The sequence below is a fragment of the Sapajus apella genome, unplaced genomic scaffold, assembly GCF_009761245.1.
Source record: "Sapajus apella isolate SASKATOON/1434 unplaced genomic scaffold, GSC_monkey_1.0 scaffold67, whole genome shotgun sequence".
NCBI classification, from domain to species: Eukaryota; Metazoa; Chordata; class Mammalia; order Primates; family Cebidae; genus Sapajus; species Sapajus apella.
Window position 1 is genome coordinate 3,055,275 of NW_022437007.1, and position 21,044 is coordinate 3,076,318.

The window sequence follows — 21,044 nt, forward strand, 5'->3', positions numbered from 1 at the left end:
AATTGCCAAAACTTTTTAAATTTGGTAAAATACAATAAACCATAGAATCAAGAAGTTAAGTAAACCTTCTATAGAGAAAAATAAAAAAGAAAGCCACACTCAGGTATGTTAAAGTAAAACCAAAGATAATCAAAGATAAAGAAAAAAAATTTTTAAAGCATATGGTAGACTGAATAGTAGCTCCCCAAAGATGTTCCTTTCTGAATTCTTACATGACTGAAGGAACTCTGCAGATGTGATTAAGTGAAGGATATGGAAATGGAGAAATTGTTCTGGATTATCCAAGTTTGCCCAATATAATTACAAAGACCCTTATAAGGGGAAGAGGGAGACAAGAGAATGACAGCCAAAGAAGGAGAAAATGAAATCAGGGAGAAGAAAAGAATATTTCAAGGTGCTGTGCTGCTGCCTTTGAAGGCAGAGAAGGGAAACACATGCCAAGGAATGCAGGCAACCTTTGAAAGCTGAAAAAAGACAATGAAACAGATTCTTCCCAAGAACCTCCCAGAAGGAACACAGGCTGCCAATGCCTTGATTTCAGTATAATGAGACCATTTCAGACTTCTAACCTCCACAACTGCAGGAGAATAAATGTGTGCTGTTTTAAGCCATTACATTTGTAGTAATTTGTCACAGCATCAATGAGAAATTAATGCAAGCTGTGAGAGAAAATAGCCACAGGGCATACTGAAAATAATTTTAAAAATGGCTAAATTCTTGCCAGAAAGAGTGGGAGTCAGAATATGATGGAATAAGATCTTTTAAGGAATAAATAAATTATAAATGAATACAAATTTAATATTTAAATTATATTCTTCCGGCCAGGCACAGTGGCTCTTGCCTATAATCCCAGCACTTTTTGAGGCTGAGGCAGGTGGATCACCTGAGGTCAGGAGTTCAAAAACAACCCGGACAATATGGTGAAACTCCATCTCCACTAATAATAGAAAGATCAGCCGGGCATGGTGGCATGTGCCTATAATCCTAGCTACTGGGGAGGCTGAATGTCTTGAACCCAGGAGGTGAAGGTTGCAGTGAGCTGAGATCACACCACTGCACTCCAGCCTGGGCATGAGTGAGACTCTGTCAAAAAAAAAAAAAATCTGTTCATCTAGAATTCAACGTGCAGCAAATGTCCCTCAGAAAGTGGAAATGAAAACATACACACACTTTCAGAACAGGAGCTGAAAAAATTTCTCTCCACCTGACTTGCACTATAAGTATTATTAAAATAACAATACATTTTAAAATCTGTACAGAGCCAGTGGACTACAAAAAAATCCATCATTCTTTAACAATTTTTTTTTCATTTTTTAGATTCAAGATCTTGCTCTATTGCACACACTGGTGTGCAGTGGTATGATCATAGCTCACTGCAGCCTCAAACTCCCAGGCTCAAGTGATCCTCCAGCCTCAGCCTGTCAAGTAGCTAGGACTATAAGTGCACACAACATCACCCAGCTTTCGTCTTATTTTTAAAGTTTCTGTAGAGGCAGGTCTTGCTATGTTGTCGGGGCTGGCCTTGAACTTTTGGACTCAAACAATTCTTCCATCTTGGCTTCCCAAAGCTCTGGGGTTATAGGTGTGAGCCACCATTCCCACCATTCTCTTTCTTTCTTGATTAGAAAATAAAATAAGGTAAAATAACATTAAAATGACTTTAACATCAAATACCTAAATATAAGTCTAAGAAAAGTTGTGAAAAGACCACTCTATAGAAAATCTAAATAAATAGAAAGGCATACCAAAATCATGGATTTGAAAACTGAATATTGATAGGTTGCCCTTTTGTTGCAAATTGATTATAAATTTACCTGAATTCCAATCAAAATTCTAGAAGACATTTTTCTGTGGAGCTTTCAATATGATTCTGAAAAACGTGGAAATTCAACAGATCTAGACTAGCCCAAAGCATTCTGAAAAACATATAATGAATAAATAAAAGAAAATGATTTAACCCTCATATATCTGACTCTAAAACTTCTTACAAAGCTACAGTAATAAAAAATAGATTTATGTGTGGGAAACAATATGAGAAATCTGAAAATAAAGCTAGACATTCATAACTTTGGGCCAATGCACCAAGCAATCACATGAGAAAAGGAAACTATTTAAAATACATATGCCTGGGGAAGATGATTATAGAGTGAAAAGAAGAATTCCAATCTTTCAACTTAGTCCATGAATCAAAATTAACTCAAGATATATCATAGTCCTAAAACATAAAGTCTGGCATCTGAAAGCCTCTGGAAAAAATGTAAAATTAGTTTCGTAATTTTGACATAGGCGGAAGAATCTTACACAGCGCACAAAAAGCAACATCGATTAAGAAAAGATAGAACTTTAAAAAACAAAATTTCTGCTCATCAGAGGATCTACTGAGGAAATTAATAGGCATAGGCAAACCACAAGTAGTAACAGAATAAGATGCACATAAACACGTACACATACACACCACATATATCTCCCAAATTACTATGTAACAAACTTCTAAAATTCAGCATAAAATGATATCTGACCCAATGAATCTGAAACTTTGAAAAATGAAAATTTGAATGTCCATCATTACATTAAAAGATATTCAGTATAATTGTTCATCAGGAAAATTAAAATTAACACACCAGTAAGATACCATGCCACATCCACTAGGGTGGCTAAAATGAAAAGAGATGACAAGTCTAAGATGTAACAGGTGGCACTCACATGTGGGAGTGTAATATAATAAGTCGCTTTAAATAAAAGTTTCAGTTTGACAGTGTTTCAGAAAATTAAACATGGATCTATCTTATGACCCAAGAATAATGAAAACATACTTGCACAAAAATATTTGTCCAGGAATGTTCCTGGCAGCTTCATTCATACTATCCCCATGCAGTAAACAAGTGAAGTAATTGTTAACAGGAGAATGGGTACTCAGATATTGATGCTGTCAACAATGGAAAAAGGCTTACAATGAAAAATGAAAGAGCAGCATGAATGATTGCTAGTTACATGATATTGAATGAAAGGTGCCAGACACAAAAGAATACATACTGTGTGATTGATTTCATTAACACAAAGTTCAAAACAGACAAAAGTTTCTATGGTGACAGAAATCAGGGCTGGATTATGACTTTGTGGTCCCTAGGCACATTTGCCTTGATGGTATCCTTCCCCCAAAGGCAAAATAATAAGAATAAGAATAATTTATGACTTTCGGTATAATGGGAAACATAATTATATTATACGTTATAACATAAATGATGTGAATTTGCTCACTAGAGTTTAACATAACTTAATAATTTTGTTAAAGCTTTATGTCTTCTGAAGACGTAATAATAGAAGTAGATGGGAGAATTAATGGATCCAGCAATTAATGGATACAAAATTAATCACTATGACTCAAAGTTCACAAGTCACCAGAAAAGATTGGAGACTATACAATTTAGAATCATCACTTTTTAAAAACGTCAATGAATGAACAAATGAGACTGACTTATACCTACTGTGACAAAGAAATCTGAAATTTGATTTACTTTATAGTGTACATGAAAAAATATGTGGTGAGCTAATAAAGAAACCAGACAAATTTATTTCTTATTTTTTGTGGAAATATATGCCACAAGTTATTTTATGCAAATGAATATGCAATATTGATGGTATTAGATTCAGAAAAAGATCATTAGAAAAAATTAAATTTATAATTATAATAAGAAACTTTTCTAAATAATTCTCATTTTTTATTCATGCAAATCTATGGGGTACATGACAAATTTTTACATATATATAAATGTGTAGTGATCAAGTTGGATATTTAGAGTGTCCATCACCTGAGTACAATACATTTTTTAGGTAAAGTCCACCTACTCTGCTATCACACATTGAATGTAGTCCTTCCGTTTTTAAAAAAAAAATTTTTGAGACAGTCTCACTCTGTTGCCCAGGCTGGAGTGCAGTGGCATGATCTCAGCTCACTGAAACCTCCACCTCCTGGGTTCAAGCAATTCTCCTGTCTCAGCTTCCTGAGTAGCTGGGACTACAGGCACATGCCACCGTGACAAGCTATTTTTGTATTTTTACTAGAGACGGGATTTCCCCATATTGGTCAGGTTATCTCGAACTCCTGACCTCAGGTGATCCACCTGCCTCAGCCTCCCAAAATGCTGGCATTACAGGTGTGAGCCACCGTGCCCAGCCTCTTCCTTCCTTATTACTGTAACTTTGTACCCTTTAATCCACTTCGCTTCCACTCACCCTACCTCGTCTCTGTTGTTTTTTCCCTGCTTTCATTTGTTCAAACTTTTAAAAGTCTTCAGAGCATTCTCGCTCTCTGTTTTTCTCTCCCTCTCTTGCTCACAGTTTCCCTGTTTCTCTCTTTTCCTCTTTGAGACCTTCTTTGGAAAGTTTATTTTTTCTTTGTTTTCTCGGACTCTAACTCTTAAGAATTGTATGCTATCCTGGTCCAGGATTTTCTCATTTCTCTTTGTAGTCTGTGGAATTGGGGAAGGAGAAAACACTGTGGATAGAATTATGCCTCATATAAGGGATTTAAAACGTGCCATTCTGTTGTTTGAATGTAAGTGAATTATATCAGGAACAGATTCTAGATCTATATAGAATATAATATTTTGCTTTAGAAAAGAATAGGACATTGTCACTAATTTGCTAATCAGAAGACTTTAGCCTTTGCTGAGTTATTTTAATAACAACAACAAAAATATTTCATGCAATATAGAATAAAGTTAACCTAAGTATAAATAAAAGAATCTTCTCAAGTAAACAGTACAGAAAGAGGAGGGTGTTTTAGTTCTCTCAACTCTGCAACTGAGGTGTTTGGGAGTTTTCTACATAAATTTCAAGCTGCCAGCCATTTACCTACCTCCAAAAATATTCTCATTTTCTTCTCTACTTGGTTCCAAGATGGCAAACTAAGAGACAAGAAAATAAGCATTGAAAATGGAAACCATAAAGGTTTAAAATATTTTACTTTAATTTTAAAATTTAAAAGTAAAAATAATTTGGAGAAAAGTTAGAAATAAAACTTTTCACAGATTTCTAGGTACAAAATATCAAGTTAAATATGTGTAAGTTTAAATATATTATAAAAAAGAAACTTAAAAATAGGTTTGTTTTGGTTTGGTTTTTTCGAGACCGAGTCTTACTCTGTCACCCAGGCTGGAGTACAGTGGCTCCATCCCAGCTCACTGAAACCTCCGCCTCCCAAGTTCAAGTGATTCCCCTGTATCAGCCTCCCCAGCAGCTGAGACTAGAGGTGCATACAACTACTCCCGGTTAATTTTTTTGCATATTCAGTAGAGACGGAGTTTCGTTGCTCAGGCTGGTGTCAAACTCCTGACCTCAAATGACCTACCTGCCTCAGCCTCCCAAAGTTTTGGGATTACAGGCGTGATCCATGGTGTCGGGCCCCCAAAATAAGTTTTTGATTCTGCTGATACAATCTAAACATAGAAATCAGCACTTAAAAATGTATGACCTCTATTTATTTCTTCCATGATATAGTAGGATATGTTTATTCTTTCTATTTTTCTTTATATATATATATAATATATATTATATTTAATATATTTATAAAATATTTAATATATATAATATTTTATGTATATATAAAATATTGCACTTTAGGTTCTGGGGTTCATGTGCAGGACATGCAGGATTGTTGCATAGGTACACACATGGCAATGTGGTTTGCTGCCTCCATCCCCATCACTTATATCTGGCATTTCTCTGCATGTTATCCCTCCCCAACCTCCCTACCCCCGCTGTCCCTACCCTATTCCCCCCCCAACAGACCCCAGTGTGTGATGCTTCCCTCCCTGTGTCCATGTGTTCTCATTGTTCAACACCCGCCTATGAGTGAGAACATGTGGTGTTCTATTTTCTGTTCTTGTGTCAGTTTGCTGAGAATGATGGTTTCCAGATTCATCCATGTCCCTACAAAAGACACAAACTCATCGTTTTTTATGGCTGTATAATATTCCATGGTGTATATGTGCCACATTTTCCCTGTCCAGTCTATCATCAGTGGGCATTTGGGTTGGTTCCAGGTCTTTACTATTGTAAACAGTGCCGCTATAAACATATGTGTGCATGTGTCTTTATAATAGAACAATTTTGCTTTGTTATCCACTGCTGTATTGGCTTGTTGAACTATGGATTTCTGTGCCAGGCTCCTTTATACTTTTATTTTTATCTTTTGTCAAGAAAAACTTCAAAATTAAACATTTTTTCCCCTTGAGCTAGGTAATTTTTCCTTTACTAATTATTCACCACTGAATTTTGCATGTTAACATATGATATACCTGTACTATGGAAATTATATGAAGACCCTGATTATTATCTATTTATGAGGTATGAACATCTTTCTTACAAAAGATCCTATATTATGCAAACTTCTAGAGAATTGCAGCTTGTTTTCTTTCCTTCCCCGTATTCTAAAAATCCTCAAGAAGAAATATACTATAGTTTTATATCGTTTATGTTGTTTTCTCTAATTTCATTGATAAGAATACACAGGGAGTAAAATGATTTTATTTTTTAAATTTTTTTCAACTTTTATTTTAGATACATGGTGTACATGTGCAGATAACTTACATGGGTATATTGCATTCTGGTAGGGAACATGGTACCCAAGAGGTAATTTTTAGATTCTTCTAGTAACTATTTTTATATGATCACATTTATTGTAAACACACATCTTCTTTCATGCTAGCTCAATAAAGGGATCTAGAAAAAAATCTATGATAACATATCAAATCCTTATATGCAGTAAATCCCTAAATTAGTTATAAAAATATTTCTCAACTATAGCATACAACATATAGCACATGTTTTCACAAAACAACTTTAGAAGTTGTAATTAGATCCATGTGGAGCTTAATTCATAAATGATTAGCCTGAAATTTAGTATAAATAGTATTTGTCTGGACAGTGGAAGAAAAGAGTTTGAGACCAGCCTGCCCAACATGGTGAAACTCTGTCTCTACTAAAAATGCAAAAAATTAGCCAGGTGTGGTGACACATGCCTGTAATCCCAGCTACTCTGGAGGCTGAGGCAGGATAATTGCTTGAACCTGGGAGGCAGAGGTTGCAGTGAGCTGAGATCGTGCCACTGCACTCCAGCCTCAATGACAAGAGTGAATCTCCATCTCAAATATGTGTGTGTGTGTATTCATATAGCAACTTCTTATAATACAATTTTCTACCCAGTTTATCTTTACAACTCTGTGATGGATAATATTATAGCATACTTCCCTATTTTTACACATCTTACATATTTTTTGTTCTTCAATTTTCTCCATTATTGCCTTATTTTGTGTTCAATTAATGTTTATAGTGTGTTTCTCATTTCCTTTTATGTATATTTTTAGATAGTTTCTTGGTGCTTCCCCCAATTTTTATAATTAAACTCTTACATTTTTAACAATCCAACTGAATTAATATTATCATAGCTTGAGTGTATGCCAAAACATTTTTTCTTACAATTAAATTCCTCTCTTTTTATGTGTTTTTGCAAATTGCGTCTTTATACATTGGTTGCACATTAATATAGATTTACAGTTACTGGCTTTTGCTTTTCATTTAGACGTAATGAAAAACAAAAAAGGAGCTACTACTCTCAGTACTATAATATTGGCTTTGTATTTACCTCTGTAGTTACCTCTACCAGTGCTTCTTTTTTTTTTTTTTTCGTTTCTTTTTTCATGTTGCTTAGAGTAATTGTCTAGAGTTCTATTTCTGTCACAAAGTCTCCTTTTAGCACTTCTTGGAGGGGAGATCTACTAGCATCAAACTCCCACAGCCTTTATCTGAAAATGTTTCCTTTCTATTTCATTTTCAAAAGTAGTTTTATCAAATATAGAATTATTGGTGGACATTATTTTTATATCATCACTTTAAACTTATCTTCCCACTACCTTCTGGCCTCCATGGTTTCTGTTTAAAAATCAGCTGTTATTTGTATTGAATTTTTCTTTCATATGGCAAGTTGTTTCTCTCTGCTTTCAAGATTCTTCCTTTGTCAAAAGTTTATATAATTGGGCTCAGTGCAGATATTTTTGTGTCCTTCTTAAAGTTCATTGGATATGTAAATTCATGTATTTTATCAAATTTGGGCAGATTTTGCTTATTGTTTTTCAAAAATTTCCCCCTCTTTTTCTCTCTTCTCTTCTGGGACTACCATTATTGCAGATAGAGTATTTTGATGGCATTCCACAGATTTCATAAGGCTTGTTCATGTTTCTCAATTTTTAAAAATTTTTGCTCAACAACCTGGATAATTTCAATTGACCTATCTTTAAATGTTCTAATTATGTTTTCTGCCTGCTAAAATCTGCTTTTAAAATCCTGAAAATAATTCTCAGTTATTGAAAACTTTATTAGAGGATAGAAATTTTAAGAAATTCTGGCTCTTTTAATAACTGGTAATAATTTTCAACTATAGTAAGAACCAGAGTTTCTAAAACCATGGGCTCATATTTCTAGCACTATTGCTGAGCTGAGAAAGGGGGAGTGCTAAGGTAAGTAAAAATGTAGCAAAGATTTTCTACCATTTTTAATTTGCCTTTTTCTTGATTTAGCATTCTTTTAGTTTGTTAGCATTTTTGGCTATTTTTGGGGAGCTATTTAAAGATGATTCTGAACATTTTATGCTTGACTTTTCGGTGTTTCTGTGGTAAGACAGGTCCGTGGAGCTATATCCTATACTAATACTATTGATCTCATTTTGGACACAGCTTTAAAACAAACCTTTTTGATTCACTGTTATCCTCATGTTAGTGCTTGTTCAGTAATTCAGAATGACACTTTATTTTCTGTCCAATGGAACTAACCTCTCTGAACTGGTAATAAGAATTGCCATACATTGCCCTTTTGTAACAAAAATCAACTCCTCTATAGTCGTCATTATTTGATCGTTTTCAAGCCCAAGTTATGAAATGTGTCAGCCAGCTTAATGAGCCAGATTCCAAAGTACATGAGAATCAGCTAAAGGTTATCAAGAAGAAGACACTAAAATCATGGACTAGATAACCTTAAAGCAGACATAAATCTTATTTTAATTATTTGGGACTTAAATAAAGAAAAATATTCAAAAAAAAAGACAGTAAAAAGAAAGTTCTTATATTTACAAATATGTCAATATTATTTCAAGTCACAAGTACTATAAGCAAAAACATAAATTTTAATAACTCATTATATTTTTTGTTCACTGTTCCACTTTAATACATGCAGAGATTCTTTATTTATTCTAAGCAAATCAGAGAAGCTTAATTTTTAAATGAATCTTTCTTACTGTTGAATGTTTTTACAATTTGCTTGACAATATAGAAAATAGTGGCACTTAGTACAATGTAATAATATTTTATCAATGTCTTTTGCATTTCTTGTTTGGTGTAAATAATGGTATCAGTTAAAAGTGATGGTGTAACTAATGGTATAGAAAAGTAATATGCTACACTCAGTACCATTCTCTTTCTCTGTGACTACATTTTCTTCTAAATATATCTTTATGTTAATTGCCCTCTTAGCTGAGGACTAAAGCAATGAATATGATTTTTAAATTATTGATTAATAAGCTAACATTAGATTTTGGAAACCTGTTCCGTGCCTTATGTCACCAATTTAAAAAAGAAACCTCAAGTTTAAGTATAAATTAAGGATAGCCAGTTCTCCACACAGAAAAGTTTAAAATGAAGATAATGCTTATTAACAAGAATACAGCTATTAAATTATTAAAAAAGATCTTATAACCGAGTTTTCTGACAAAGTAGAAATCAAAGGCAATCATTTTGATATATAATACACAATTCAATATTTCTTTATGATACCAAATTGTATAAAGCACACATTATTTGACCAGCTTATTATAATTCAGCATTGGAAATTTTGCTATTCCAACCTCCTTATTGTATCTATTTTAATTAACCATCATACACAAAAGATGAAGGTGTATACCAGTCTATCATATGACATATTTTTTACAAAATATTTCATATAGAAACGATTTTATGCCCAATTTTTGGTATTTTAAAGGAATAATTTTTGATGAATATCCATATCTACCTATATGTTTACATATAACTTTTAAATGGCATACATATATAAAACTGTATATTTTCAATTTTAGTACGATTTGATAATACATTTTTTGTGTTGAATAAAATAAGTAAATTAGTATATGAAGTATTCACTTATGCCCTTATCAAGATCACCAGAGACTCTGCTAGTTCCTGATGATACAGTTTTTGAACAAAAAGTCAGAACTTGGCTCTCTTGGAACAAAGATTAATTGAGTGTCAATAGTAAATAAATATTTAAACTAGTAGCTCTACTCAGAATGTTTTAGGTTTTATGCAGAAAGAACACAGAGTTCTACAAAAGTGCACTGATATTGATGGATCAATACCAATATGGTGGTGAGAATGATCCACTTAATATTAAAGTGGTATAAAGAAGTATAGAAAGGAAAAGTATAAAGGAAGGTCTCTTAAATGAGAAATCATGTAAGATGAGACCTATATGATGAATGGAAATTGGACAAAGAAACTGGGCATGTTGGTAGAAAGGTGAGATAACGTCAGAGGAAAATATCATTAGAATATCTTGAAGTTCAGGAATTTTTACAATAAGTAGGGCAACAGGCAGGGCTGAGTTGTGGACACGACACTGAAAAGTACAGCGTGTATATGGGGAGAAGGAGAGATGCTGATCTTTGGCTTCTAAGTTTGTCATTGCTTAGCTCCAGTGCTCAGGAGCATGCCAGAGCAGAAATATCTCTTTGAGGAGAAAAATATATCTGTGGCTGACTCAGAATCAGGGCATGAAAAGGAGAGCAAGGTTAAGGTCATAATCAGCACAGCATTCTTTCCCTCAGATTTGTGTCTGCTCTGGGGTCTTCTAGACTTCCCTGTTGCTGCTGAAAAGTCAGAATCAAATCTAATTCCTAATCCATTATGTATGATAGAGCACTTTATTTTTCTTTCCGGTGGCTTGTAGAAAATTCTTTTTGTCTTCAATATTTTAAAATTTTATAGTGCGTCATGGTATGTGTCTATTCTAATTCATTTTACTGGGCACTGGGTGAAGTCTCTCAAGTTGGCAATTCATGTCCTTCAGTTCTGGGAAATATTTTAATAATTTTATTTATTATTTCCTACCATCTGTTTTCCTTCCCTCTCCATCTGGACCTTCTATTATTTGGACTTTGGAATTTTGTAAGTGGTGTCTATGATTTTTTACATTTTTTTCTCCTATCTGTTATGTCATTGGTTTTTATAAAGTTTCTTTCTGTTTTTATTTCATAGATTGGCTATTATCTGATTTATCTGAGGATATAAGTTACAAGTTTTGTTCTGTTTGACTTTTACAGTATTTTTCTCCCTGCATTGATTCATTTCAATTGTTTAAATCTGTTTGTTTATTTTAGACTTATCTTCCATGTTCGAGGGTTTACTCACATGCTCAGTTAATGCTGGCTTTTTGTTCTTGATTAAGAAAAGGACATCAGAAATCTGACTTAGAATTTCTGAGCACTGAGTAAAGTTTTTGAAACATCAAATTTCCTCTGAGTCACCTGGGTGAATCATTTTTAGGGAACTCCCAATTTTACATAAAAAAAAATCTTCAAAGAAGAGTCTGAATAATCTGCCTGATGGCTAAGATTATGGCTTTCAACATTCCTGCGGGGTCTGGTGTGGAATGCACTGTGATAGAGGGCTGATTTTTATGGCATTCAGTTTCAAGTATGCTTCAGATTCCATACAGTTTAGCTGTGTCCTGAAAGAATAAACCTCCAGATTTCTACCAGGGTTGCAAATGGAGGGTATCTGGCAATTTACTGACTTCACAATAACTTTCAACAGGTCTTCATATTTCAGTAACACTGTCATTTTCGTTTCCTGTGGTACTTGATATTGCTAATTTATCTTGGGAAACTGTGCATAAATAAGGTTTGCAGCTTTACTGACCAGAAAGTTGGGATTCAGCTTGCTCAGTGCCACCAAGTCAGTTCCCACTTATCTATAGTCTTACAAGATTCCAGTATTTTGTTGTTGTTTTCTCCAGTTCTCTCCATCCATGTAGAGGTATTTTAAAATATTTTTTAGTGGTCTCAAAGGATTTAAGAAGATAGTAAAATAATGTTGATATCTTCAATGTACCATAGTAAATTAGGAGTTCACTTAAGAGGTAAACATATGTATGGTAGCATATACACATATATACACACACTTAGATTATAAAAATTATATATATATATATGTGTAGATACATGCAAAAGAGCTTTCATTGTTTTCTTAATTCCTACAACTCCCTAAATTCACAACTCTCTGTTCCATTGAGGGAAGCTCTGTGTCGGGTAAAATAGTGGATCTCATCTCATTGCAGTCTCTGACTCCTGGGTTCAAGCGATTCTCATGCCTAAGCCTTTTGAATAGCTGGGATTACAGGCCTAAACCACCAGGCCTGGCTAATTTTTGTATTTTTCTTAGAGTTGGGATTTCACCACATTGGTCAAGTCTGTCTCAAACTCTTGACCTCAGGTGATACTCCTGCCTTAGCCTCCCAAAGTGCTGGGATTATAGGCATCAGTTACCACACCCAGCCTGGTTTTACTTTTAATAAAAGGAATATGACAAGGTCTTCAACTCTATTTATTTTCATTCTATCCATTTCTCATAAAACAATTTGTGAAGGATGTGTAGATTCATCCTTCCATTGGAAACACAGAGAGGCCAAGGAAGAACATCTGTTATTTAGTCAGAATGGGTAAAAGTTGAATGTAGGAACCGTGATAGAGAACAAAAAACACTCTTAGAAGCAATGGAGACATGTGCAAGGGAGGAGGACAAATTTGATATCCACCAGCTTTAATAAAAAAGTCTTTATATCCTCTAGAGGAGTTCCATGAACAGTCCTGCCAAGATGTCTAATCTTTAATTACCTCTGTCCGGTGTTTAAAGAGATCTTTGTCTAAGTAACTTTTTATAATGAAAGTGCATTCAAGGACCACTAACTTCCTTAGATCTATGAGGACAGTAGTCAGTAAGAAGATGGAGATGAAGCAGTCTTTTCAGAAAGAGATCACAAGTGGTTAACCTTTTTGGACAACCATTGTTGAGGATTCCGCATCACTGTTGTTGTGTTCCTAACACAGAGAATAAGTTGGTAATAAATATCCTCTTGGAAGCAAAAATAATAGGAATTACTGGTACCCCAAATTTTCTCTCTCTACTGCCTTAGAATCTCATCCTTCTCTTTACTGACCCCTTATAACTGCCCTGCAATACAAGAGGTCCTGTGCCAAATAGAATCATTAACTAGGAGCTGGAGCAGTTCTTGCTTTCTTTACTCTACAAGTTAATATTATACAGTGAGCACACAAAATTGCCTAACATCAATGGACTGTAGTTAGGAGATTCAAAAGTAGATTGGTGGTCATAGTTTTCTTAAAGTTACATTATATCATCAGTATGCACAATAATTGAACCACGTAGGTTTCAGTAGAGTTTTTGGCCTAACCTGATAACTTATCATTTTAAATATTGTTTCAATAATTATTAAATAGCACATAAACCACTGTTTATAACTTCTTTCCAGGCTGCCTACTTCTTTGGCTGTTTTTTAGAATGAAATAAATAGAAATCCATTTGACCCAGTAATCCCATTACTGGGCAGATACCCAAAGAACTATAAATCATTCTACTGTAAAAACACATGCACACGTATGTTTATTGCAGCCCTGTATACAATAGCAAAGACCTGGAACCAACCTAAATGCCCATCAATGATAGACTGGACAAAGAAAATGTGGTACATAAACACCATGGAATACTACACAGCCATAAAAAACAATGAGTTCACGTCCTTTGTAGGGACTTGGATGAATCTGGAAGCCATCATTCTCAGCGAACTGACACAAGAGTAGAAAACCAAACACCGCATGTTCTCATTCATAGGTGGGTGGTGAACAATGAGAACACATGGACTCAGGGAGAGGAGCATCACACACTGGGGGCAGGTGAAGGTGTAGAGGAGAGACAGCAGGGGCTAGGGAGGGAGGGGAGAGTGGGGAGAGATAACATGGGGAGAAATGCCAGATACAGTATGCACCTAAAGTAAAATAAAATAAAATAACAATAACAGCAGCATGACATTGATGTTAATAGCAGACACTGAGGTGCTGATATACTATTTTATAGTCTGTCATAATGTCTGACATAGCGGTCATAATGTGTGACAGAGACTATTTTAAGGGATTTGCATACATTGATTTATAAGTCTATGAAATCAGTCTTCTATTAATATCTCCATTTTACAAATGAGAAAACTAAAGAAAAAGAAAGCAAAAAAAATCACAAAATTCTAAAATTACACAGCTAGTTACTGTTGGAAACAAGTTTCAAACTCAGGCAACAGAAGGTCAGATCCAATGCTCTTAAACACTACTGATCATATGAGGTTTTTAAAAAGTTACGTGTGAGTTATTTCATGACTGAGGGCAGTCCAAATTTCTTGATAAACTATTTAAAAGTCCAGTTGCTATACTTTCCACGCTTCTTTCTATAAATCCTTTCTGCTCTTCTATCACATTCACTAATGTTCACCTGTAATTTTATATACAGTGATGTCAAATTAAGATTCCCTGATTTTCTACTGTGCTCAAGTTTTGCATTTCCAATTGCCTATGATAAATATATTCTATATTGTCTGCCAGAACTATAAACATTAATAGGAACAAAACACAGGCAGAATAAGGTAATGGTTCATAGCTCAAAGAAGCATAAGTTTGAAGCCTGGCTCCATCACTTACTATGCTTAAGCTAGGATATAATAAGAAACTATTTGGAACTAATTTCTTTTTTATTTGTAATGCAAGAAAGAAATAGCATTTAAGATTGTTACAAAGATCAAATGAGGCAAAATGCTTAGGTTAGTACACAAAAATGGTTGTTATTAGTATTAGAAGAGACACTTGTTTGGGAGATATGTTCTCTTACTCTCTCTACTTCAATGCTACCACTTAAAGAGCCAACTGCATAGAAAAAGTGATTTCAGTGCTGTTTTTAATGTCAGGAAACATTACAAATAAATAATAATTCAAAAAATCCTCTAAGAAGAGATATAGTAAGTTTTGCTAGGTTTCCTTTAGTGGGACAACTGTACAGATTGGCTTATCAGTTTGGGTATTATCACTCTGAAACCATTTGTAAGTGTAATATAAAAATGCTAGAAAAATTGAGAGTTAGGGGAAAAATATTATTGTTTTTCCATATTCCTGTGTTTTTGTTTTCTAGCCAATTTCCACCTTCAAAATCCTAATTTTTTTTTTTTTTTTTAAGACAGAGTCATGCTCTGTTGCCAGGCTGGAGTGCAGTGGCACAATCTCAGCTCACTGCAGACTTCACCTCCCTGGTTCAAGCAATTCTCCTGCCTAAGCCTCCCAAGTAGTAGGGACTACAGGTGCATGCCACCAGGCCCAGCTAATTTTTGTATTTTTAGTAGAGACGAGGTTTCACCATGTTGGCCATGATGGTCTCGATGTCTTGACCTCGTGATCTGCCCGCCTCGGCCTCCCAAAGTGCTGGGATTACAGGTGTGAGCCACCACCGCTCCCGCCCCCTCCCGGCCCCTAATTATTTTTTTAAAAAATAATGATCAAATCTGAGTTCTATTAGGAAACTTTATTTATTTCTCTCAAAATAGATGTTTTTTTCTTTGACAAAAATTTATATTGTCCTGTATCTCTCTTGTGACAACTTTTTAACTTACAAAATATTTATGTTTTAAATATCTCACATTATTACTAAAGTATAAGACTCTTCAGAACCTTAGCACATGACATGTGTCTTAGTATCCTTTCCAGTGCTTAGGTGATTGCCTGTAGAGACTTTTATAATCTCAACATGAGCCAGAAAAGAGAAGGTGGGTGGAGGAAAGAAACAAAGACAGTCACCATGGTTGATGCACCATGAAACAGCAATCCAGTGGGCTCCTGTGACTGGCATCTGAAAAGCATAATCAGAAAAAACCAGCAAAAAGCAGCGGTATTCCAATACGTTGGCAGGGTAGGGAGAGTGAGGTGCTAGGCTACGTCACACTTTCCTCTAAATAGACACCTAATCTGCCATGCGTGTCAGCCAACAACGTAAAATGGACAATAAAATAACAATATTACTATCTAAGCAATTTACACAGGATATAGAAGCAAGTGTAGAGAAGATTATCATATGCAAACTAAAATATTTATGAAAAGATAATTTCTTGATGTATTGTATTGTTTAGCTTTGTTTATTTTATAACATGTAGAGAATTTATCAGTATCTTGAATGTGACCAAAAGCTAGTAATGGGAAGAACAAACATTTAGAAGTCATGCTCACTTCGGCACCACATATAGTAAAATTGGAACGATACAGAGAACATTAGCATGGCCCCTAACAACAACAACAACAACAAACATTTAGAAGTCTAGGAGAAGTTTCAAATAGCCAATACCTTTAATGAAATAATATTTAAAAATAACTGGGAAACTTTTAGCTTTGAATAAGCAATCAGTTTAAAATATTAATTTTATTTTGTGAGTAAAGATTCCAAATATGCAAAAGTCGTAAATACGGAACAACTTGAGCAATCATATTGGCTCATCAGAAAAGTATAAAATAATAAACTGACATAGTTCAAAAACAAAAGCTATAGAGCTATAGGATATAAATAAATAAATAAGACACAAAGATGGAGAAATCATAGTGGTCCATAGGCTACATGAAATTTTTTAAATACAAACACATGTGTATTTACATAAATGTGTATGTGTGTATTTTTATATTCATATTCCAATAGGATAGCCACTATTATTAGTTTTAAGACATTTAACTTATATATATGCAATTTTCAGACATGAGGAGGGCAGATAAGTATCAACTTATGAATAAAAATATGATAAACAATATCTAACAAATGACTAAAGATCTTGGCAATTTAAAATTTAAAAATAGTCTCTTGTTATGGGTGGAAAGAATAATTTCTTATTTTTATATATTAGAGAACCATCGCAACAGTTCTCTAATGCTTCAGTTGAAAAGAATGTGTTGGACTTGATCCTTTTACTGTAAGTGACAGTAAAATACTAAAAAAAACTGCCAGGCAAGAATTTGAAAAACTATACTTTGTTTATCCAACTTGAACACTGTTTTTCATACCTAGTCTTCAATGCATTTTTTTTAGTTTCTTCTGTTTTTTATCCATTCAAATACTTCCAGTACACTTGACAATGAGAACTGTTACTCTAAATAGTCTCATAATCCTGCTTCTCTACTATCATACTTAAAATGATTGAGTTTTGCTGAAAAATAGCATTGTAACTTGGCACACTGGTACAATTGAAGATGTTCGGACTATACCATTGTGAGTGATGGCAGCTTGTCCATAGCCCATTATTTATCTTCTTTGTACTAAAAATGACTATTGTAGAATGTTGTTGCTTTTAACAAATGGCTCGTCTTCCACAAGAGAGAGAAATTTACCTCCTACTGCAAAGAAAACATACAAGATGGAGATTGAAAACATGTACTTTTAATCAGTCAGACCTATCTGACTTTAAGGCTCAAACCTGGCACCCACTTTCTTTGCAATCCAAAACTTAAAATTTCTGACCACCAGTTTATTCATTTGAAAATGTCAAAATAAGATTTCCATATTGGTATATTATTAAATTAAATAGTACATGTAGACCACATAAAATGCTCATTAAGCTGTAATATCACAATGTTATTACTGTACAATATTGAATCTCCACTTCTCACAATGCTGTTGACAAGACTGTCTTTATTTATAACCACTCTTAACGCCTTTCCTTTTGTGCAAAACTACCCTCTTTGTCTCTTCTCTTTCCGACTCATACTATATTGCTCCATAAATTGGTTGCTTATTGCTGTTCTTGTTTCACTCACACTATTTTCAAGTAGACCAAAGTAGTGGCTTCCTGACTCCTGTTGTTTCTTTTCTATCCTACATAGAGTCCTTAAAACTATTGAAGTCCAGCTTCTACTGTCCCACGGACACAACCTAAACACATTGTGCAAGGCTGTTATCATCCTCTCTCTAATTCTCTAACATCTTCAACAACATAATCATTATCTCTCCCCTTCGGCAGCATTAGATCAACCTGCTCAGATATTTATACTTTTGCATAAAATAACCTTCATGCATCTGTTTTCCACATGCCTAACTTCTATGTAGTGCCAGACTTTTCTTCTTTAGAATGCTTTCTGGGACTCCTACTAGACAGAGCTAAGTGCCCTTCTTTTGTCATGGTGGCATAATATTTTTGAGTTAGTATGATATTATTTCCCCCTAGCCTTTGTCTAATTCATGTAGCAGATTGACTGTGTGTCTTTTGCTCCAGGAAAGGAGCAAAAGACACAGAAGCACATGGAAATTTGAAAAAGCTTGCAATTATTATAAACGCCTAAGCTAGGGGAAATGAAAGAATTCAAGGGATAAACAATGTTTTTGGAGAAATTAGTTATGAAATGGATTTAAACCACATCTGTTTGAGCAGAGAGGTAGGGAGTTAAAGGAAATGAGTTTATAAGCATAGACAGAGTGCCATCCATTCTAATTTTTTTTTAACTATCCAAGGAACTTGAGTGATCATGTAACTAGCAACCAGAATTATATCAGTGATGAGATCTGTGATCTGAACCTGAAGACATTGTGTTTACTTCTTATGCTTTGCTATTTAGAAAATGCTACTAACATTGGTGTAGTCCTTAAAAGAGAAAAAAAGCTTTAAAAATGACTGACACAATCTTTTTAAACTACATGGAGGAATAGTGCTTCACATACGGTAATAAATTGATTCTTAGAAAATAAGGTTCTCACCAATGCAAAGGTTTGTTGAAGAAATTAATGAATTAATCGGTACTTTAAGTCAACCACAGAGGGGCTTGGGGAGGAAAAAACTGTTAATCATTAACGCTGTTTAGATTTATGCCAAAGCTAAGAACTTAGTTTTGCTGGAGCTGGCCTATACTAGTTTATGAGAGCAGCCTGCCACGTCTCTTCTTAAATTCAGGCTTAGTGATATCTTATTTGTAGCTTCAAAACAGACCCTGTGGGAGTATTTTAAAACACAGAAGCCAGAGAATGCTACAAACAGTCCCTTTTGTTACACACTGATCACTACATCACTGATTATGACTCAGGGCCAGAAAACTCTGGAAGTTAAAAGGATCTTTCCCCAAAACTGATGTTAAGGCAACTGTTATAAATATAGCTTTTAAAAAAACCTGACATTGTTTATAATGCATTAGTTATGAAGAAAATGAGAAGTAAAAATAACCAATCACACATCAAAAAGTATAAATTTGAGTGGAAAATGAGACATCATTTAGTCTAGTGCTCTGTAGAAATTCTGACTTTTTCACTTTTTCCTTACTGGGTGTCAGAGAGACTCAGAGAAGCCATACCCGGGACTCACTCTCACCCCTGCTTTAATCAGAATGGTGACACTTTGTATTATTTTATATATTGCACTTTTGAGCTAGATTTTTTTCTAAGCTATAATTTCCAAGTTTAAGCTATGTACACACACACACACACACACACACACACACACACACCATGTACACACCTACCCACATCTTCTAGAGTAGTATTTAAGATTGTGATTGGGTGTATTGTTCCAGTAATTAAGTTAGTTCACTGGCAACATTTAAAGTCACTTCCAGTTATTTACATTCTACAAAAAAATTCATAAAAATAAATATTACTCAATTGAAAATCCCAGCTTGCTTTTTGGATACTGACAAACTGATTCTAAAGTTTATATGGCAAAGAAAAAGCTTTAGACAATCTGACAGAATACTGAAGAAGAACACAATCAGGCATGCTGAACTATCTGACTTCGATATATACTTCAAAGCTACAATAGTAGCTTTAAAGATGTGTGCTTTAAGACAGTATGGCACTGGAGAAAGGAAAGACAAAAAAAGAGTGATGGAACAGGATAGAGAGCCCAGAAACAGACCCACACAATTAGAGTTAACTGATGGCTAACAAATAGGCAAAGGTAATTAAATTAAGAAAGGATATTCTTGACGACAAATGATGCTGAAATACTGGATATCCATAAGAAGAGAGAGAGAGAGAGAGAGAGAGAGAGAAAATAAATCTAGTCATAGACTTTACATAATTCAAAAAAGTTAATTCAACTTGAGTGACACATCTAAATGAAATATGCAAAACTATAAAACTCCTAGAAGATCTCTTTGGAGGACATCCAGAAGGCTGAGCTTGGAGATGAGTTGTACTTAATTATAATTAAAAATTTCTCTGTAAAATCACTGTCATGAGATTGAGAAAACATGGTACAGATTGAAGGAAAATATTTGCAAAGACACATCTGATAACAGACTGGTACACAAAATATACAAATTCTTAAATCTTTGCAATAAAAATGGGTAAATACTAAAACCAACACCTCACTGATGATGATTTGAAAATGATAAACATATGAAAATACACCCAATCAATATTATGTTATTATCATGGAATTGCAAATTAAAACTTCAGAATACCACAACTACCTAATTGAATGGTAAAAATCCAAAACGTTGCAGAGACCAACTACTGATGAGGATGTAGAGCAGCAAAAAACTCTCATTCATTCCTTGTGGGAATGCAAAATAGTACAGTCACTTTGGAAGACAGTTTGGTAGTTTCTTATAAAACTAAATATGCCCTCGCCATCTGATCTATAATAACAATAGTACATTTTGGGATTTACCCAAATGAACATAAACTCTATGTCTTACACAAAGACTTGTACATAAATTTTTATACCAACTCACTTTATTTACAGTGCCAGGATGAGAAGCAACTAAGATGCCCTTCAACAGGTGAATGGGTGAATAAACCATGGTAATCCATACAATGGGATATTTTTCAGCAGTTAAGAGAAATGAGCTATGAGGGCAGACATAGATATGGAAGTATCTTAAATGCATATCATTAAATGAAATAGGTCAATGATAAAAGCCTACATAT

The 21,044-nt window shown here is 34.2% G+C and overlaps 1 protein-coding gene and 1 non-coding gene across 5 annotated transcripts in view; both read left to right on the forward strand.

Annotated features, from left to right (window-relative positions):
- The window catches only part of FSTL5 (follistatin like 5), an 807,250-nt gene that overhangs the window by 225,934 nt on the left and 560,272 nt on the right, over positions 1-21,044 (forward strand). The gene's annotated exons all lie outside the window — the stretch shown is intronic.
- On the forward strand, positions 16,368-16,476 carry LOC116530574. Its single transcript, XR_004260071.1, has one exon. It is a non-coding gene; the product is annotated as a U6 spliceosomal RNA (small nuclear RNA).